The following is a 20893-nucleotide window of genomic DNA, read 5'->3' as shown; positions in this document are numbered from 1 at the left end:
AAATAGAAAGAACAATAAAAAATATATCAGAAGGGCATTAAAGTCATTTTAATTTTACAAGGGACTAAATTCACGTACAAACATGGCCAAAAGGACCACGAATCCAAAAAAGTCGGGGTTTGGACTAAAACCCAAAAAAAATGCGTACCACAAGGACCATTTTTGCAGTTTTGTCTATAAATATATTAGAAAATGGTTGAAAGAAAATTTTTAAAAGCAATATTATTACCATTTGAAATGTTAGATAATAGAGTTCTAACATTTATATATAAAGAAGAAGATTGTAAGGGTATATTTTGGTGTCCATGTGATTCATAGGAACAAACATTTTCTTTTTCATGAACAACGTTTTTTGATTGATCTGTAAAAAAAATTGTTATTGGGATTGAAGACATGTATTATAAAATAAAATTAGCATGTGAATTTTATATTGGTACAGGGAAATAATATAAAATGATGATAATGTATGTATTTTTATATAGGTAAATGAATAGTAAAAATTAAAAATAAAATAAAATAAAAAAATTACAATTATCCATGTTTGTTAAGACATGTGGTGCACATCCATTTTGAACACCAGATTTTGTACTCTTTTTGTTTGATCTCTTATTATCCAAATATAATTTTCTCTATCTTCTTTTCTCTCTTGCTTGCAAGTAGTACATATTATCATTTATTCCTGTATAACGAATAAAAAGTATATGATATAAAATGTATATGAGTGTAATAATTGTGTTCGATATAAAACTCAAACTAATAAATGATTGAAATTTGGTTAACATTAAATTTTTCATAATAATATATAATGACTAATAATAATAGTGAAGAAAGAAATGTACTTTTGTAACCGTTGTTAAGAAATGTTACAGATGATGAATCTTCCGTGGTCGATGAAGTATGTAGTTTTTTTGGTTTTTCTTATTATGCTAATACACATTATTGTTAGAATAATACATGTTATTATTTGATTATGAAATTGCTTCAGAAAGATAATATATTTATTTAAATATGAATTTAACAATATATATTGAAAATATATAGAATTTGTAAAAGTTTGTATTTATATAATATGAAAATAATTTATGAAATATTTTTATGTTATTAAAAGATATATTTAGAGCCTAAAAATTCCGTAACAAAAATATAAAAAAATGTTAAAGAAAAAACATATCATTGTAAGCTGAATCAATAGCATTTGTAGCGGTTAAAGTTTGTCGGCTTGATGTAGTAGACAAATTAATGTTATTTCTATTATTTAAATAAAAATTATTTAATTTTCTACTCTTTTTAGAATTAAACGACTTCATGATATATCTGCAATATGAAGAAATAACAACAATTACTTTATAAAATATTATGATATGCAGTAAAGAGTTTGATTAAATTAAAGCAAAATAACTATAAGCTAATATTATTATAATATTTGACATATAATTGCAATTTGTTTTATCATATTGTGTAAGTCGGTCAAATTTTGAAATATCATTTCAATTATATATTTTTTATTTTTTTTTATGTACCCTAATATAAAAAGAATATTTATTGTATATTTATATAACATTGATAAAATAAAATATCAACAAATACTATTTATATTAAAAAAACGTATCAGGGACCATTTACGCAAATTTACTTTAACATGGAGCATAAATTGGAATTTTCTTTAGTTAGAAGATAAAGCAAACGTTTAGATTTGTCTGAAACACAAACACACATTGCAATCAGACTTTTATGTATAGATAGAAATGAAGAATGAAAACAAATATTTGTGTTAAAGCTTATTCGTTTGTTGTGTCAATCTTTCAAAGTCAGAAGGTCAAAGACGTGTTAAGGTCAGAAAAATGGGGACCGGAGCTGAAGGTGTATTACAAATCGACTTCAGTATTAAATGGAAGTTTTGATTTTTCATAAGTAAGCATTTGGTTACCTATAATCGTCAATTGGAGAGGACAACATGAATCAAGAACGAAAAAATGCAGCTACTATCGGCAAAGCAAAGACGATCTAGGGGAAAGGACTTAAAATAAGGTTAGGGTTTTATAATCTTTTAATTTAGGTTTGAACTTTTGATTTTGAAATTCTATAGAGGGAACAATAATTTGTTTTGAATTTTGAAACTATTAAAACGAATTGTTGTTAATCATCCATGAATCTCGGTGAAATTAATAAAAAAAAGGAATGTTTTTTTTTCCTATTTCTTCTTCACTGTGAGGATGTGAACATATAATATTAACAAATTAACTAATTAACTCAATTAAATATAAACGTGTTATATTAATCTTTTGTATAACGCCATTAATTGTCCAGAATATGAAAACAGCATACATGCATCCATAGTCAAATTCCATAATTAATTGATTAAAGACTATCTTAATAATGGGAGGGGCATTTTAGGTATTTTATAAGATTAAAAAAGAAAACATATACTTTTTTTAATTCCAAAAATCGTGACACAGGTACATTGCTATTTAACTGATTTTTGTTGATAGAAATAGACAATGTTATCATTTGTTTAAGTGAGTTATTAGTAAATAAGTTAGTTAAATACAAAGATAATATAAATTCTACAATTGATTGATTAAAGACAATTTTGATAGTGGGAGGGGCGATTTAGGCATTGTATAATATGTATGTTTCAAATTGAACAATCTGTGATATAAGTGTAAAAATAAAGTTCTTTAGGCATAAAGAAATGATGCTATTGGACTATTGGACTCGCATCCTTTTCAGCCATATTGGTTATTGTAAGTTCAAACTTTGACATTTATAAAAAAATCCAACATGAAAATGAAAGAGAAAGTTGTAAACACATTGCCACATATGGTAAACTATATACCAAAGATAAGAAAATCGGAAATAAACCTTTACTAACCACGTAAACACATGGCCATATATTCCATCAAAACGTTCAACTAAAGTTAAATGATCAAATCCAGAAAGAAATGATGCAACAAAAATATGAATATTACTAAAAGTTCAACCGCTAAAAGCTGCAAAATAGTTAGTCACCACAGTTCCATCTTTCAGTGCACGCATTAACGACTGGACATTTTAGCAGTTGTCATGATGGTGAGTAAAAGCACCATCAGTTAGTCAAAATGGGATGCATTTGATCTTCACATGACCTTATCGATCTCCTTATTTTATAAGAAAACAATCAATAAATATACAATGTGTATATATTTTGATATATCATATCGTACTTGAGTTTTAGAATTGATTGTATAGATCCAAAATCTCGTCTTTTGTTATTAGCATGTCATCTTGGACATTTGAGAAAACAGTGAGGCTCGTTATCTTGAATTGTGAGGTCATGGATTTTTATGTCCAACCTGTGAAATATAAAAGAACGCCAAATTTGGTTAACTTTTTTAGATTCTGAAAGTTATATATAATTAATATTATGTTTAATTCTACCATTTCATGAAATCAGCAACACACAACAATGTATAAGATCTTTATTGGTGATATAATATCCATAGTTCCCAACTTACTATGCTCCAAAAATAATAAACCTGTAAAGTTACATGAGCATTAACATAAAATATATAAACACATCATATATTTTATTAAACAAAATATGAGTTTCGAAGTGCTTAAAAACTATGATGTTCTATTCCACCCAATATACAAAACATAATTAACATATGTCTTAACTATGAAATATCTAACTTCATCAACAACAAAAAAAAAAAAAAAAAAAAAAAGAGATAACAGCTGCCTACACTAAGTTTTTCCATGCAATAACATTCTCCTAGGCCATGTCTATTGCATCTTCCATCTTTCCTCTGGGAATGGTCATGTTTAGCATATGTTTGATGTATGCTATTCCATCATCAACTGTTGACATTGGGTGTTCTGTTACAAAGACATGAATAAGATTCTCAACTCTTTTGGCTGGTGAGTTCATCATGAAGTGGGGGAAATTGGTTGGCACATATACTGGCTTGTGTTCTACATACAAATGTTCAATCTCACGAAATTGATGTGCCCTAACCATTGCTTTGAAATTTCCCAAAGCATCATCATCCAAAATTGGAGTCATCGACAAACCACAATGCTGTTCAGTTGGCACATGATACCAGTATCCCATGGTCGTATAACCCAAACTTTTAGAAAAACTACCAAGCAATTCCATGTCAAGAAAATCGATGTTGACAAAAGTAATAAAATGAACTTTTGTTTTTTCATAATCTTTATCCGGATAATCTATAAATATCCGCCATGGACAACTCTAATGGTGAACCTCTTATCGTTTCCTTTGCCATACTCTACAATTGGTGGGTTTTTTGGTTGCTCACTGCTTACAGTCCATAGTTGATAGCTAGGCTTTGCCCATGGATCGACATTCATGTTTGTTGCCACTGTTCACCGGATTTTTTTTCCACATATGATGACCAATACGAAGTTATCGTTGGATGGTGATGAAGATGCAAGAATGAGCATTTTCATATACAGGGAGGGTTTAAATGGATGATCAATCGGAGATGAAGAGACATTAACGCACGCCATAAACACATCAGTCCCGATTATGTACAAGCTATAAGGGAGGTTTAAGTTGAATGACGGCGGGTATAATGATTAATTATATTTAGTTTTTATCATATTGTGTAATTCGTTCAAATTTTGAAATATGATTTCATTTAAATATTTTTTATTTTTTTTTATGTACACTAATATAAAAAGTATATTTATTGTATATTTATATAACATTGATAAAATAAAATATCAAAAAAACTATTTATTTTAAAAAAACATATTATTAAACAAAATGTATATAAATTTTTGTTAATGATTCACAAGTTAATTATACAAGTTAGTTGTCAATTATTATGAAACAGGAACCATTTATGCAAATTTACTTTAACATGGAGCATAAATTGGAATTTTCTTTAGTTAGAAGATAAAGAAAACGTTTAGGTTTGTCTGAAACACAAACACACATTACAATTAGACTTCTATGAAATTACAAAAATCCAATAACAGCATACAGTGCATCCATAGTCAAATTCCACAATTAATTGATTAAAGACTATATTAATAGTGGGAGGGGCAATTTATAAGATTAAAAAAGAAAACATATACTTTTTTTAATTCCACAAATCGTGATACAGGTACATTGCTATTTAATTGATTTTGATTGATAGAAATAGATAAGGTTATCATTTGTGTAAGTGAGTTATTAGTAAATAAGTTTGTTAATGTAAATTCTACAATTAATTGATTAAAGACTATCTTGATAGTGGGAGGGGCAATTTAGGCTTTGTATAATATTTAAGTTTCAAATTGAACAATTCATGATATAAGTGTAAAAATAAAGTTCTTTAGGCAAAAAGTATATTGCTATAATCAGCAACGAATAAAAGTACATATAGGAACTTGAATTCGAGACATGAATTTATCAAATAGAAGAACCTTAAAACAAAATTATGAACTTGAACAACCTTTTTAGAAACGTTATGTACAAATTCAGAATCGAACTTTAAGGGCAATTTGGGAATCGAGATTTCACCATTGGTACTATTGGACTCCCATCCTTTTCAGTCATATTGGTTATTTATTGTAAGTTCAAACTGTCACATTTAAAAAAAAAATCTAACATGAAAAAGAAAGAGAAAGTTGTAAAATTGACAATTATAATCAGCAAGCAAAAAATAGTTAAATAAAAAAAATTATAAAAAGCAATGTTGTCATTTCTATTTAACTGATTTTGATCGATAGAAATACACAATGTTATCATTTGTTTAAGTGATTTTTTGGTAAATAACTTAGTTAAATACAGTTAGAAATACACAATGTTATCATCAAATCATTTTTTTTGCGGTGTTTAATTACAAATACCTAATATTACTTAATGTTTATATTTGATTTCTAATATGATGATACTTTTATTTTTTTTCTATACATAAATAAATGATAGTACATTGTTATTTATTGTATTAATCCCTAGATAAATGTTTACTCCTTAATGAATACTTTCGAATGAATAAATAAAGTCAAAATAAGATGTTATATTATCCAATATTGAATAAAAAATAGTCATTTGGGAGATAAAAGCAATGTTGTATAAAATCAATCGTACCGAAAAAAAAATAACATAGGAAACGACATTATAAGAATGAAAAAAATAACCCAATGTATGTTCAAGAAATAAATATAAAAACCATCAAATCCCAAACAAAACCCATTCAAAACCAAGAAAGTTAAAAATGTAAACGACTTAGGAGTCTATGATGCGGAAACAAAATTAACCATGAACTAAGATTGTTTGTAAAAGTAAAATACATTTGCTTTTCTTTCTTGGGGACCAAAAGAGGCATTAGTTGTTCATCTGGTGGTGACAATCGAGCAGACTTAGATGTTGACAAATTCTCCATTTCATCAAGATCTATGCATGTAGAAAAGTTTTCTTTTCAACTCAGTTGGTGTAGAAATCAACTTTGTAGGACTTGTTGCAGTGTAGTTGTCCCTAGCACACGGTGTTAAATTGTCACATGTCTATGAAAATGAATCCTAGAAAAAAATTTAGTTAGTTGTTATACATTAAAACATAATACTTCAGAATTATAATTTAAAACTATAACTTTGACAACTTTGGTTTCTTAGGAACCAATATCTAAAGAACTAATCATGAATGAATCAGAATTAGCAGGTTGCATCATAAGATCAAAAACAAAATGATATTGTTGGGTCAATGTGGTAAAAACTAAATATAATTGTTGAAAATAACCTGTGGCATAAGATTCTTTTTTTTTTTCCAGTTCATCAATTATATCTGTATTATCGGTTAATCTTGATATCCCATAAATATTACTTTTATTAGTGACATCGTAACTTGAAATATCAATCATAATTGCCAACTTTTTTTCCACCACAACTTTCAACTCCATTGGATACAAATCCAAATTGATGCCAAGCTAAAATATAAATAAATATGTTAGAAAATTTGTATGTATAAATATATAATTGTGTAACATAAAGAAGTAATTTAGAACTATAAAATAATACCTTCTTGTTTTTATCATCCAACTCTTTAGCTGTATATTTAAACAACTTCTTTGCTTCTAGATCAAATAAGGTTAAAGTCAAGGTTCCCTTGTTGTCTTGAAGCCGAAGTGGTATTTTAAATCTAAATAAAGTATAAAATTATATTATATTACACAATTATGATAAACATATATTGTTTTTATATAAAATAAACCTTGGAATAACCGAAATTTTGATATTTTTGCATTTAGGATTAGCACATTCATGAGTAACGATTTCGGCCACTTCATGAGAACCATCAACCTTACCAGTAGAAGACTCTTTTTTTTTTGCTCACTTTTTGTAGTTATGTAACAACCAAACAATTTTAAAAGAAATTCAAACCTTCCAAAAACCACCCTTACACAGTTAAAAGTTATTCAAACATCAACAAGTTCTAATTGTTTTCAAAATGTTTTCATATCAGAGTTCCCAGAAATCCAGAATCATAAAAACAGGGATGTGTACGTCACGCCTTCGTCTTGCCATGGTCAATTGATGTACCTGAAAAAATAAACGACAAAAAGTAAGCTCGAAGGCTTAGTGAGTTACCCCAAAAATACCAACCTCTAACATCTAGTACAAAAAGAATAATAATCAATAGCATGCATAATAAGCCTTCAGCCTGACTGGACTGCCTCCTACGAGCCTACAACCTATCTGGACCGCTCTCGAGCCTTCGGCATGACTGGACCGCCTCATACAGGCCTACAGCCTATCTGGATCGCTCCGGGTATGTTGGCCTCAACCGCACAAAGTAGGACACCGCCTCAACCTAACACATCCATATATGTCGACATATAAATAGAACATAATCATACAATAAACACATATCATACTAACTACTAACATAGTAGCATTCTATCCATCAAGATACCAATCCAGCTGATCATGAATATGGAACACATACTAACACCGGGAATAAATCCCAAAGGACTGACCTAGTGTCGTAGACCCTGTTGGTATAGTGAGGAGAACTCACCTAGCAATAGTGCAGAACTGAACTGAGAGTCTTCAACTGCTATGCCCGACGCCCTCGACTGAGAGATAAAAGAATACAAATTATAACTAGACCCAAATTGTCCAAATCTATTACTGGCCCAATTTATTAAACTGGGCCCATCACTCTATTAGGCCTACACGAAACCTACAAGTCTAACCTGGCCCAACAACATTGCACCCATAGCCCATTAAGGGGTTAATCCAATTGACCCATAACCGGCGCAAAGCATAAAACCCACAAGCTAAAAGTCCAACAGGGAGCGTACGCGGGGCGTACCTCCGAGTTACACTAGGCGTAGCGTAGATCATCGTTGACCATCAACGGGACGGTTGACCACGTACGCTGAGCGTACATATATTACGCGGGGCATACATGCAGGTTTATCAAAGTCTTATTAAGTGCTTAATGGGTTGAGCTCTTGAACCCATATTCCAAATCCATCGACCAAATATTCCATAGAATCATAAAGTTTCGGACTTTATCACATTGGACGTCCAAAAAATTCTTAACTCATAGTCTTAATCCATTAAAACCTTCTTATCACATGCATGGATCAAGTTTAGCTAAAAAGGACTGATTTTTATCACTCAACGCTTCTCAGAACATCTGGAAGGACAACTTATTTCATCTATAACTTCACATGCATCAACTTAGGAAATCTAGGGACCAAAAGACCTTAATAAAGCTAAAAAGTATAGATCTAAGGTAAAAAAGCATAAAGGTTCAATCTTCTTACCTTCTGGAGTTCTAATGGTGTAACCCAACTTCAGATCCAAGGTCGTGCTTTCCTCCTCTAGCTTCTTGGTGCAATAACTCCACTCTACAAAGCTCAAGATGCATACTAACTCACTCTTCACACACAAACTAGGGTTTTGGGGCGTTCTCTGAGGTATGGAGGCTGAGGTGAGGGTAAAGAATGAACCATAAGGGTGTTTATATAGTCCCAACTCCGAATATTAGGGTTTTTAGCTAACGCGAGTATGCCCAACGTACATAGGCTTACGCCCAGCGTACTAGGGCACGCCTAGTACGCCCAGTGTACTCTTATGTACGCGTAGCATACCCTACCCCCTTTGGCCTAAAGTTTCAAATTTAGGTCCCTAAACTTCCCGGGCCTTAACATCGCTTCTCAGTGGGCTATAAAAGACAATAATCAAAAGAAGGAGGGTTTCAAAATATACCTGCTTGGTTCAGGGCGTTAAAACTCTCCCCCACTTGATCTAGACTTCGTCCCCAAAGTCGGATGATGCGAAAAGATCTGGGTAGTGCTCCCTCATCTCGGACTCTGGCTCCCAAGTCCACTCGGATCCCTTACGGTGCCACTACACCTTGACCAGCGGTATTTCCTTGCTACGCAAAATTTTCATTTTCCTTTCCAAAATAGCCACTGGCTACTCCACGTAGTTCAGGTGCTCGTCAACCTGAACATCATCCAGATATACCACTGCATCCTCATCCAAAATGCACTTCCGTAACTGGGAAACGTGAAAATTGTGGTGTATCTGCTGAGCTCTTCCGGAAGGTCAAGCCTATAGGCTACCTTGCCAAATCTGGCTAACACCCGAAAGGGTCCAATAAACTAGGGACCTAGTTTTCCCCTCTTCCTGAAATGGATCACACCCTTCTAGGGTGAGACTTTCAGGAGCACCATGTCTCCGACCTGGAACTCCAGCTCCGATCAACATCGGTCAGCGTAACTCTTTTGCCAACTCTGAGCAGTCAGAAGTCTCTGTCTGAACTGTTGAATCCTCTCGATAGTTTGTAGAACTACCTCAGTCCGACCCATAACCTTATGACCACTTCACCCCAACAGACTGGGGTGCAACATCTCCTTCCATACAAGAGTTCATATGGCGGGGCACCTATACTGGAATGAAAGTTGTTATTGTATGAGAATTCCGTGAGAGGTAGGTAGGAGTCCCAGCTCCCACAAAAATTGATAACACATGCCCCAGCATGTCCTTAAGTGTCTGAATGGTCCGCTCACTCTGGTCGTCTGTCTGCGGATGATAAGATGTACTGAGATGCAGTCGTGTGCCTAGTTCCTCGTGGATCTTCTGCCAAAATCGAGAGGTGAAGCAAACATCACGATCCGAGACAATAGAGATCGGAACTCCATGTCGTGCGAAAATCTCGCAGACGTATATCTTAGCTAACTTCTTGGCTGAGGATCCTCCCGAATGGCAAGAAAGTGAGCACTCTTGCTCAATCGGTTTACGATGACCCATATAGTGTCGAAACCCCTTGCTGTCCTCGGAAGCTTGGTGATGGAATCCATCGCGATCTACTCCCATTTCCACATAGGAACCTCAAGAAGCTGCAACTTCCCGTGGGGCCTCTGATGCTCATCCTTGACCATCCTACAGGTCAGGCATCTCTCTACGTACTCAGCGATTTCTCGCTTCATGCATGGCCACCAATAGCTCAAACATAAATCCCGGTACATCTTGTTTGCTCCCAGGTGAATGGAGAACTGAGGACTTATGAGCCTGCTCTAATATATTCTGCCTGACTCCACCAGTCATCGGAACCCAGACCCGACCATAGTGGGTCATCAATCCCCGACTATCCTGCTCAAACCAGGCATTTTCACCCTTTATCCTCTCTACTTTCCAGTTCTCTCTATGCATACCCTCCAACTATGCTCCTTAGAGTAAGCTCACAAGTGTGGAATCCACTGATATCCTCATGCATGATACTGGGACGGATGGTCCGACCGCCTTGCGGCTTAAGGCGTCTGCAACCACATTCTCTTAACCATGATATACCTCAAGCTCCTGTGGTCCGTGTAGATGGTACAACGGACCTCGTAGAGGTAGTGTCTCCAAATCTTGAGAGCGAACACCACCGCTCCCAATTCCAGATCATGTGTGGGGTATCTCGACTCATGCGACTTCAAATGCCACGATGCGTAGGTGATAACTCTACCCCTCTGCATGAGAACCGCTCCCAATCCTATGATGGATGCATCACAGTACACCAAAAAATCCTCCACCCCTTCGGGGAGGGTCAAAACTAGGGCTTCACACAACCATTGCCTGAGAGTCTCAAATGCCCTTTGGTGCTCAGGGTCCCACCGGAAATCCACCCCCTTCTTCATCATACGAGTGAGGGGTACTGCAATCTTAGAGAAATCCTGAATGGATCTCCGGTAGTACCCTGCCAGACCCAAAAAGCTCCTGAAGTTTAAGGGGGATCTCGGGACCTCCCACTGCATAACGGCCTTGATCTTGGCCGGATCTACCAAAATCCCATCCTAGTTAACGAGATGCCCTAGGAACTAAACCTCTCATAACCAAAACTCGCACTTCGAGAATTTAGCATAAAGTTGTTCTTTCCTCAGAACCCCCAATAACTCTCGTAGATGCTCCTCATGTTGCTCTCGGGTCTTGGAATATACCAAGATGTCGTCAATGAGCACTATGACCGAGCGATCCAGCATCCGTCTACAAACCTGATTCATCAGGTCCATGAAAATTGCTAGTGCATTGGTGAGCCCAAATGGCATCACCACAAACTCGTAATGCCCATATCTAGTTCTGAACGTCGTCTTCTACACTCCTCCTCCCGTACTCTGACCTGATGGTATCCATACCTCAAATCAATCTTGGAAAACCAAGATGCCCCCTGCAACTGATCAAAAAGGTTGTCTATCCTTGGGAGTAGGTAACGATTCTTCATTGTTAACTTATTCAACTCCCTATAGTCTATGCACATCCAATGAGATCCATCCTTCTTCTTTACGAAGAGTATCGAGGCTCCCCATGGAGAACTGCTCGGACGAATGAACTGATTCCCTAGAAGCTCCTGTAGCTGTGACGACAGCTCCTGCATCTCTGGTGGTGCCAGTCAGTACGGGGCCTTAGCCACAGGGGCCGCACCCGACACCAGGTCGATCCTGAACTCGACCTGCCTCTCCGGAGGTATTTAGGATAACTCCTACGGAAACACGTCGGCAAACTCCCTGATTACTGAGACATCTGAAACTAGAGAGGGGTTGCCAACCTGCGTATCCTCCATGTACGCAAGATAACCCGCACACCCATGCTGAATATAGTGTCGAGCCCTTGCAGCTTAACAAAATTCAAAACCCGGTCTGGTGCCCTCACCATAAACCACCAGTTCTCCCCCACTTGGGGTTCGAACTGTAACCCGTTGACCTTCGCAGTCAATCATGGAAATGAACCGACTCAACCAATCCATCCCCACAATCATGCAGACATCCCTCATGATTATGGGAATCAGGTCAATCGAAAAAGGTATCCCAAATATTTCCAATGTGCAATCCGATATAATGAAGAAGCATAAACCCCAAAATCATAGGCAATAGAGACTAATAACGAACGCTCAAGCTCTCCAAAAGGCAGACCAAGTCTGCTACCGAGAGTTGGGGAAACAAATGAACGACTCGCACCCGAGTCGAACAATACCAAGGCAGGCAAGGAATTCACTAAAAAACGTACCTACTATAGGTACCCACAATAATTTAGAATAAACAATCATATATATATATATATATATAGCAAGAAAGAGTATAGAAACATACCGGCCACCACATCTGGTGCTACTCTGGCCTCCTCGGTAATGAGCTGAAAAGCACGTCCTCGAGCCTTCGGAGGCTTTGCACCACCCTGCTTCCTATCTGTGATCCTCAATGTAGCCGGCGCTGGAGCCTGCACTGGTCTGGCGGCTAACTGCAGACAGTGGGTCTTTACATGACCTACCTTATGACAATGATAACAAATCCTTATATCAGGAGTAGGGGCGGGCTGGCGGCACTCCTGTGTGTAATGTCCCTCCTTGCCACATTTGTGGCATCCAGTACTCAGTCGACATACTCCCGAATGAACCTTCCCGCACTTCCAACAAGTGCGGGCCTGCTGCCCTCCCGACCTAGAATCTGCAGCTTTGAACACCTTCGGCACCGGCTGCACCTGACCTGGGGCTGGCTCGCCTCCCGTAGCTGCAACTCAATCTCCAGCTCGCGCCTCCTCGCATACTCCTGGAGCTCCAATAATGTACTACACCTCTGCATCGCGACAAACTATCTGATATTCGTCTTGAGCATACCAGATAGCGAGTCATCTGTGCCTGCTCTGATGCGAACTCCGGGCAAAGCATCGCCCTCTCAGTAAACAGTCCCGTAATCTCTGCCACCGAATCCTTGTCCTGACGCAGGTCTAAGAACTCCTGTGCAGTCTCTCCCTCTCCACCCACGGAACATAACGGGTACTGAACAAGTCTCTAAAGTGATCCCAATAAATCTCAGCTTGCTGCTCCTCAGTGAATGATCCAGTAACCAATCTCCACCAATCCTTTGCCCCAGACCGCAAAAGGTTCAAAGCACACCTCACCCTCTGATTATCAGGGCACGAACATGTGAAGAAACATCCTTCCACATCGGACACCCATATCATAGCAATAATTAGATCCTGAGTCCCATCAAAATTCGGGGGCTTCGTATTGTCGTAGTCCCGATACTAAAAGGCTCGAACAGCTCCTCCTCCCGTTGTTGTTACAGCCGATGTAGTTGCAGCAGCGGCCGTCTCAGCCAAAGCCGCATAACGCTCGTCAAAGTACTCCACCATGGCAGTCTTAATAGATCCGAACATCTCTCGTAACTGTGCCCGAAACAGAGTGGCACCCTCATCATGCAGGATCTCCCGAATTCTAGCATCCAACTCATCCGTCCCCAACTGAACAACAACCTCGGGCTGTACTGGTTCCCCCTACGCATCAACTCCTGTCGCTGATCCCGATCTGGATGTGGCTCTAAAGCGCCTCGTCATCACCATACTGAAAACATACCAATAAATATATCAGAAAGATCCAGAATAACCCATATGCTAACAGGGAACTAACTCCCAACCAACCCTAGGGGTTGTGACTTCCTTGCTATACGTATGGGTTCTGTGCTTTCAGTAGTACGGGCCCATACTACCTTCCACACCTACCCATATTTGTCTCAAGTATCACCACAACACCCCAACAGTATACATAAACTGGCAAATGCTCAATCCTCACTATTAAAAGAAGGCTAAATATCGCATTACTGGCCTCCCGGCCTCATACAACCCACCCATCCATGAAACTTCCACCAACCCTGCAACACTAATGTATGCTAGCCATACATAACGTTGGACCCCATAGACTTTCGAATATCCAATCCTACCCTAAGCTCCCAATCAAACAAGAACAGAACATAAGGCGAAATCAAACTTCCTCAGGCTATAAGATCTTAATTATGTACGACCATGATGCATACACTGAGCAACTACAATAATGATGTCAATTTCATATAAGGAAAACCCTAGGCTAGTAGACATCATATAATCAGGCAATTCTATCATGCAATTCCTGAAGATCCCTAGCCTATCTCTAGCATGCAATTCTAACACATCATAACATCAAATAACAGTATGGCATTTTGGGGTCTACTTACTGGCTCCGACTGACGGTACACACCTCATCCCCTTCATTTAAGTAAAATTTTTATTTCAAAAATCATTTTTAAAAAACATTTCCTTGGTTTGAGACTAGATTCACATGTATGTTCCTCCAATTCACTTAAACCAAGGCTCTGATACCAACTTGTAACAACCCAAAAATTTTAAAAGAAATTCAAACCTTCCAAAAACCACCCTTACACAATTAAAAGTTATTAAAACATCAACAAATTCTAATTGTTTTCAAAATGTTTTCATATAAGAGTTCCTAGAAATCCAGAATCATAAAAACGGGGATGTGCATGTCACACCTTCTCCTTGCCATGGTCAACTGGTGTACCTGAAACAATAAATGACAAAATGTAAGCTCGAAGGCTTAGTGAGTTACCCCCAAAATACCTACCTCTAGCATCCAGTACAAAAAGAATAATAATCAACAGCATGCATAATGAGCCTTCAGCCTGACTGGACCGCCTCCTACAGGCCTACTGCCTATCTGGATGGCTCTCAAGCCTTCGGCATGACTGGACCGCCTCCTACGGGCCTACAGCCTATCCGGACCGCTTCGGGTATGTTGGCCTCAACCACACAAAGCAGGACACCGCCTCAACCCAACCCATCCATATATGTCGACATATAAATAGCACATAATCATATAACAAACACAGATCATACTAACGACTAACATAGTATCATTCTATCCATCAAGATACAATCCAACTGATCATGAATATGGAACACAGACTAACACCGGGAATAAATCCCAAGCGACCGACCTAGTGTCGTAGACCTTGTTGGTATAGTGAGAAGAACTCACCTAGCAATACTATAGAATTGAACTGAGAGTCTTCAACTGCTATGCCTGACACCTTTGACAGAGAGATAAAAGAATACAAATTACTCAACTAGACCCAAATTGTCCAAATCTATTATTGGCCCAATTTATTAAACTGGGCCCATCACTCTATTAGGCCTACATGAAACCTACAAGTCTAACCTGGCCCAACAACATTGCACCCATAGCCCATTAAGGGGTTAACCCAATTGACCTATAACCGGCCCAAAGCATAAAACCCACATGCCAAAAGTCCAACAGGGAGCGTACGCGGGGCGTACCTCCCAGTTACGCTAGGCGTAGCGTAGATCATCGTTGACCATCAACGGGACGGTTGACCACGTACGCTGAGCGTACAGATATTACGCGGGGCATACACGCAGTTTTATCAAAGTCTTATTAAGTGCTTAATGGGTTGAGCTCTTGAACCCATATTCCAGATCCATCGACCAAATATGCCATAGAATCATAAAGTTTCGGACTTTATCACATTGGACGTCCAAAAAGTCCTTAACTCATAGTCTTAATCCATTAAGACCTTATCACATGCATGGATCAAGTTTAGCTAAAAAGGACTGATTTTTATCACTCAAGGTCTCTCAAAACATCTGGAAGGACAACTTATTTCATCTATAACTTCACATGCATCAACTTGGGAAATCTAGGTACCAAAAGAACTTCATAAAGCTAAAAAATCTAGATCTAAGGTAGGTAAGCATAAAGGCTCAATCTTTTTACCTTCTGGAGCTCTAATGGTGTAACCCAACTTCAGATCCAAGGCCTTGCTTTCCTCCTCTAGCTTCTTGGTGCAGTAACTCCATTCTCCAAAGCTCAAGATGCACACTAACTTACACTTCACATACAAACTAGGGTTTTGGGGCGTTCTCTGAGGTATGGAGGCTAAGGTGAGGGTAAAGAATGAGCCATAAGGGTGTTTATATAGTCCCAACTCTGAATATTAGGGTTTTTAGCTGACACGAGTACGCCTAGTATACTCTTATGTACGCTTAGTGTACCCTCTCCCCTTTGGCCCAAAGTTTCAACTTTAGGTCCCTAAACTTCCAGAGACTCAACATAGCTTCTCCGTGGGCTATAAAAGACAATAATCAAAAGAAGGCTGGTTTCGAAATATACTTGCTCGGTTCGGGGCGTTACAAGTTGCTACAAGCAAGGTAATACCAATGTATATTTTGACGTATTCCCTTAACAGTACCAACAATAATGACCTTTTTTTCCTGGAAATTTAAATGATGTTTAATTTTAAGAAATGTTAGTTTGTGAAAGTGTATGTTAGTTTCATTATAACAATATAATACATTTGTTTCTTACACTTTTAAAATTTTAAAATAAAAGTGCATTAAAGTAACTACTTTAAAAATAATGTATAAGTACCTCCAAAGGTTCAAAAAATCATCAATGTTAGAAAACAAATTATTTTTCAGAAAGTCATCGTGTTCTGTATCTTGTTTTGATGCCATCATTTTGATTCCACTTGATGAAAGTTGTTGTCCATTTTCAGAAACCAATCTGTTCATTTATAACAAAGAAATGAATTAAACGCATTATAGTATGAAAAAAAAATGAATCTGAAAATACAAAGGAAATTATAAATGAAAATACTTGTTTTGTAGCTTGTAGTTTCATCCATATCATTGTTTATGAACAACCTACTAACATCAAAGCACGTGGATGAAAACGGACGACCTGCAAAAATAAAATTTATTATTTAATTATATATAAAATTTTAGTAAATGGTTGTTAAAACAAATTACAAACCATTAATAAACTTCACTCTGGCAAATTGAACAATAACAACAACTGGAGTAAGGTTGTTATTGTTAGCAAGAAAATCATGTATGTAGTATGCATTATGACCCCACAAAGTTACCTTAAGCTTAGTATCCCTGAAACAATAAACAAATATTGTAGATAATATAAAACAAACTATATTATTTGTTTGTAATAATGGTGAATACTCTATATCTTGAAGATGCAAGAGCATCTTGTGTTTTGATTTATCTTATTCCGAGGTATCCATACCCCCATATTCAAAAATGTGTCCAATAATATCTACAAAAGCAACAAAATATAAGATTAAGTTAATAAAAATTATCAATTTGTAATAAAAAGAAAGAAAGTACGATGTTATATAACAAAATTTAATATTAAAAGAACCAACCAAAAGAGCTTGACTCCAGGATGTTGTTAGAAACAATCGTATTGAAGTCAACAAAAGCAAAGCCATGTGCAGAACCAAAAAAGCTTTCACAATCTATTACAGTTGTATCATGATTAAAAGTAAGTTTTTTTGTCCGGATCAACAAACTTAAAGTTTGAAGCATTTGGTGCGACGTTAGGTTTCCTAACGTATAATGAACTATCATCTTTTAAATAGCGGTGGAATTTAGGAAACTGTTTCTTCAGACAAGATGCATGAATTTTCCTTCCCGAAAAAAATTAAATAACAAACATTTAAAAATAATTGCTTAAAAATATTAATAAATTTTTATAAAAATAATAATTTCAATCGATATAAGTGTCAAATTCTACAATTCAATACATTTAGGCAAATAAGTTAGAATATAAAAAGAAAACATATACTTGTTTTTCACTGAAAGAAAGATAAACTTTTAAATTTCACACCTATAAATAGCAACCAAAAAATAAAGAAAACATATACTTAAAAATTTTGAAACAGGAAAAAAGAACGTACATTGCTATTTCACTGCTTTTGATTGATAGAAATACACAAAGCTATCATTTGTTTAAGTGAGTTGTGGGTAAATAAGTGGGAGGGGCAATTTAGGAATTGTATAATATTGAAGTGTGAAATTGAACAATCCGTGATATTAGTGTCAAAATCATAATCATTAATAAATTATTTTCAAAGATGGCATTCTAAAAAGGTGAAAACTTGTTTAAAAAGGTGTAATTCTTCACATTACTTCAATACTTTAATTTTTTATATTGCATACATGATATCTGTCAAAACACACGTATGCACATAAATGGTATGCAACAGTTAACATAAATAGTCCCCATATAAATCAAAGTTAACAGAATGTGTAATAGCTAAAAAAACACATACAAAGTAACAACTAAAAAAACAGTGACACATAATGTATTAGTTTTGAAAGTAGTATGCTGTAAAATTTTATCGAGATATGAGTATATACACTAAATAAGGGGAAACAGTAAACTGACTTGGTTGATTATGCAGTATAAAACTAAAAAGTTGATGAGTATATACCCTGGATATAAGGAAAACACACTGCAAACACACAAAAAAAATTAATGAGTATACCATCGATATATGAAAAACAGAGAGCAAACAATGTAGTCTCCTTACCCGATGATTAATGTATGATCTATGCGTAGTGAAACAAGAACGTAAACACAGATGTAAACGTGTATATATATTCGATTGATATTCGATTGTTCATTTATTGGGATTGATATTCGATTTGCTGATTTATTGGGAGTAATAGAGTTTAACATTTATTTTCTACCATATTTGTTGCAGAATTATATGGTATGATTGAGAATTCAAATTTCAAATATCTTGATTTCCTGAATTAAATTTTTCCTGATTTACAATATTATTTTCGAATTTCAGTAATTATCGACATGAAGGGAAAATATGGAAATTCAGTTACAACAATTAAGTGGGAAAACTATAGAGTGAGGGACTAAGGTAATGCCACGTGGTGGTGAATGTACTGTTTTATTAGACGAGAATATATGATGAGATTCTTGTTTACTGAAAGGTCGTAACTATATAATATATTAAATAAGAAACCCCCTTAGGAATAGTAGTTTACTCCTATTGGTGGAGATCTTTTTTTCTTTTTTAATCTGTCTGATTCCACCGCCCTCCCTGTGTAACCAATAAAAATGGGATCAATGTTATCTCCACCGCTTCATTCAACTTCTGGAACCTTTCTCCACCGTCTCATCTACTGTTGCTTTCAAATGTTTCTACTGACTCCTCCACTCACACTCTCTTCTTAATAGAGCTTGTTTCTCTCTTCCACCACCATCTATACCTTCATCACCTCTCTCTCCTTCTCGCTGTGTCACACCGCTTTGGAAATACCCCTCATCCATCATTCCTTTTGTCTATTTGAATGTGTTCAGTCGACCGGAAGGAAAAGGATCCATAGCTCACCTTCTCGCTGCCGATTGTGGGTCACCAATTACACTCCAAACCCTAATTCCTCCATCTCAAAATCATTTATCGTCTTGAAAGGTTAGGCTTTCTTTTTTCAACAACATAGAGATAAGGGATTCCGTGTTTCGATTGGGTCAGAATCTCATGTCAAAATGACAGTGTTACTGGAATCAACATTTCAGGGTTTAAGCGAACACGACCTACAAGAAAAAACCCTCAACTTGTAGTCGATTCACTTGAGAATTTAACCAATCCGGTGTCCTTCAACGCTTCTCGGTTCACTTTACCTGGTTCAATCCCTAATGGATTTGGTCTTCAGCTTCAAACGCTTCAAGTTCTTGAGCTCAGATTCTGACAAATCTTTGGTGCAATTCCTTCTACTCTCGTGAACTTATCTAATCTTCATGAATTATATAATTTATATCTATCAGGTAACTCTCACAAGCATCATTCCATCAACTTTAGGTCAATTATCGAATCTTTCAGTTCTTGATATGGCCAGAAACTCACTCACTGGATTAATCCCTTCATCATTCAGATCATTATATGATCTCTCTTCACTTGACATGTCTCTAAGACTATGTTTGGCGCGCCACAACTAGTTGATAAGCTAATTTATTTTTCGAGTTTTTTTATGTTGTCATGTTTGGCAAGCCAAAAAGTAACTTTTAAGCTAGCTTTTTAAAAAGCTACTTATACTAGCTTTTTAGGAGCTTTTTTAAAATTTTCCAAATATACCCCTTAATTAATTATAGGAAAACAATTTTTAAATGTCCTTTTCTGTAATTTTATATCTTTCAGTTAGCTTTTCAGTTAGTTTTACAAAACAATATTTTTTATCAGCTAGCTTTTCATTTAACAGCTAACTTTTTAGCTATCAGCTAGTTTTTCAGCCAACAACTAGTTTTTCAGCTAGTGCGCCAAACATAGCCTAAACTACTTATCAAGAATCATCCCAGAAGCTTTCGTGAGGAGAAAGGAAAACATCGTCTGTTTTCAACCTTTATACCTGGAGTCACATCGAATTTTCAAATTTGGGTATCAACAATAAGAATCGTCGGTTGATTTAAACCAAATCTGTTAATTTTTTCATCAACTTGGTAATTATTTGTTTGTATTTTCATTCTATCGGTTTTCTGATCTAGGGCATCAAGCTAATATATTTTCTTGAATCTATGGCGAAGGAATTGACTTTGGGATTCTTGAGGAACAAGGACTTTGGGCTTTCAAATTCATATATGCATATATCGATAGTTTTCTCTTTTTTTTTTTTTTTTTTTTTACCTTATTCCTAATTGTTCCATGGGCTCCTGCTGGCAGCAAGTACCACCAACGTAAGGTTTCCTTAATAACACCCTTTAGTTTGCAGGAAAATTTTACTGTCTTCATGTTTAAGTACACAAAGATTTATT

Source organism: Lactuca saligna, chromosome 2 (genome assembly GCF_052625555.1).
Source record: "Lactuca saligna cultivar CGN05327 chromosome 2, ASM5262555v1, whole genome shotgun sequence".
In the NCBI taxonomy this organism is placed as follows: Eukaryota; Viridiplantae; Streptophyta; class Magnoliopsida; order Asterales; family Asteraceae; genus Lactuca; species Lactuca saligna.
This window is presented reverse-complemented; position numbering follows the sequence as displayed.